The 2,500-nt window shown below is 55.6% G+C and overlaps 1 non-coding gene across 1 annotated transcript in view; it reads left to right on the top strand.

Annotated features, from left to right (window-relative positions):
• Positions 1-2,017: 2,017 nt before the first annotated feature.
• The window catches only part of LOC144418554 (small subunit ribosomal RNA), a 1,810-nt gene continuing 1,327 nt past the window's right edge, over positions 2,018-2,500 (top strand). Inside the window, exon 1 of the ribosomal RNA XR_013473544.1 lies at positions 2,018-2,500. This exon is cut by the window's right edge and continues 1,327 nt beyond it. This is a non-coding gene — a ribosomal RNA (small subunit ribosomal RNA).

Genomic DNA, 2,500 nt, shown 5'->3' with positions numbered 1-2,500 from the left:
GAAAGAGCGGTGCGGGGCCGGTCGGAGCGCACCCTTTTCTCGGTGGCTGGCGGGCGAGAGAGTGCTGCGTCGCCGGCATCGGCGTCGAAAAAAGCCGAGCCGAAAAAAGTTAAAGTACAAACGTGCAAGCATACTAACCTAACCCTAGGTAAGGCATGTCAGAGCGAAAGACAGTAATTTCGAATGAGCCAAGAAAGAGCGGTGCGGGGCCGGTCGGAGCGCACCCTTTTCTCGGTGGCTGGCGGGCGAGAGAGTGCTGCGTCGCCGGCATCGGCGTCGAAAGAAGCCGAGCCGAAAAAAGTTAAAGTACAAACGTGCAAGCATACTAACCTAACCCTAGGTAAGGCATGTCAGAGCGAAAGACAGTAAACTCGAATGAGCCATGAAAGAGCGGTGCGGGGCCGGTCGGAGCGCACCCTTTTCTCGGTGGCTGGCGGGCGAGAGAGTGCTGCGTCGCCGGCATCGGCGTCGAAAAAAGCCGAGCCGAAAAAAGTTAAAGTACAAACGTGCAAGCATACTAACCTAACCCTAGGTAAGGCATGTCAGAGCGAAAGACAGTAATTTCGAATGAGCCAAGAAAGAGCGGTGCGGGGCCGGTCGGAGCGCACCCTTTTCTCGGTGGCTGGCGGGCGAGAGAGTGCTGCGTCGCCGGCATCGGCGTCGAAAGAAGCCGAGCCGAAAAAAGTTAAAGTACAAACGTGCAAGCATACTAACCTAACCCTAGGTAAGGCATGTCAGAGCGAAAGACAGTAAACTCGAATGAGCCATGAAAGAGCGGTGCGGGGCCGGTCGGAGCGCACCCTTTTCTCGGTGGCTGGCGGGCGAGAGAGTGCTGCGTCGCCGGCATCGGCGTCGAAAGAAGCCGAGCCAAAAAAAGTTAAAGTACAAACGTGCAAGCATACTAACCTAACCCTAGGTAAGGCATGTCAGAGCGAAAGACAGTAATTTCGAATGAGCCATGAAAGAGCGGTGCGGGGCCGGTCGGAGCGCACCCTTTTCTCGGTGGCTGGCGGGCGAGAGAGTGCTGCGTCGCCGGCATCGGCGTCGAAAGAAGCCGAGCCGAAAAAAGTTAAAGTACAAACGTGCAAGCATACTAACCTAACCCTAGGTAAGGCATGTCAGAGCGAAAGACAGTAATTTCGAATGAGCCAAGAAAGAGCGGTGCGGGGCCGGTCGGAGCGCACCCTTTTCTCGGTGGCTGGCGGGCGAGAAAGTGCTGCGTCGCCGGCATCGGCGTCGAAAGAAGCCGAGCCAAAAAAAGTTAAAGTACAAACGTGCAAGCATACTAACCTAACCCTAGGTAAGGCATGTCAGAGCGAAAGACAGTAATTTCGAATGAGCCATGAAAGAGCGGTGCGGGGCCGGTCGGAGCGCACCCTTTTCTCGGTGGCTGGCGGGCGAGAGAGTGCTGCGTCGCCGGCATCGGCGTCGAAAGAAGCCGAGCCAAAAAAAGTTAAAGTACAAACGTGCAAGCATACTAACCTAACCCTAGGTAAGGCATGTCAGAGCGAAAGACAGTAATTTCGAATGAGCCAAGAAAGAGCGGTGCGGGGCCGGTCGGAGCGCACCCTTTTCTCGGTGGCTGGCGGGCGAGAGAGTGCTGCGTCGCCGGCATCGGCGTCGAAAGAAGCCGAGCCGAAAAAAGTTAAAGTACAAACGCGATGCTAATGAGCGAGCCGTTGTCTCGACTAATATGTAGGGGGCGTTCGATCGAGCGTCTGGCTTGAGCGCTTGTCGGCCTAGCAGAACGGTCGCATTGTTATGCCCGGGTTTTAGGCACCGCTGCAGGCGGCCGGCAGAGCTCTTGTTTGTGCGAAACTGAATGGATCGAGCCCGAGAGAGGGCGAGCAAAGAAAAAACGCAAATCGCTCCGCCTGGCACTGCCGGCGAGAGCGTGGACGTCGCGGCCAGCGACTGTCGAAGCTGAGTACGGCCGCAGGCGATCGCCTCGGTCTTAAACGAATGCGACGAGCACGCGCCGGGCGGCCCAGCAAGGGCCGAGCGCAGCTGTCGCAGCTATCTGGTTGATCCTGCCAGTAGTGATATGCTTGTCTCAAAGATTAAGCCATGCAGGTGCAAGTACGAGTTCTCGTAAAGCGAAACTGCGAATGGCTCATTAAATCAGTCTTGGTTTATTTGGTCTCGTAAGCGAAGTGGATAACTGTGGTAATTCTAGAGCTAATACATGCATTAAGCGCCGACTTCGGGAGGCGCGCTTTTATCAGATCAAAACCGACCGGGTTCGTCCTGTGACGTTTGATGACTCTGGATAACCACGCGGATCGTACGGTCTCTGCACCGACGACGTATCATTCAAGTGTCTGCCCTATCAACTGTCGAAGGTACGCTACGTGCCTACCTTTGTGATAACGGGTAACGGGGAATCAGGGTTCGATTCCGGAGAGGGAGCCTGAGAAACGGCTACCACATCCAAGGAAGGCAGCAGGCGCGCAAATTACCCATTCCCGACACGGGGAGGTAGTGACGAAAAATAACAATA

Source organism: Styela clava, unplaced genomic scaffold (genome assembly GCF_964204865.1).
Source record: "Styela clava unplaced genomic scaffold, kaStyClav1.hap1.2 HAP1_SCAFFOLD_18, whole genome shotgun sequence".
In the NCBI taxonomy this organism is placed as follows: Eukaryota; Metazoa; Chordata; class Ascidiacea; order Stolidobranchia; family Styelidae; genus Styela; species Styela clava.
The sequence above is the reverse complement of the archived record's forward strand: the minus strand, read 5'-3'. Positions and strand labels throughout refer to the sequence as shown.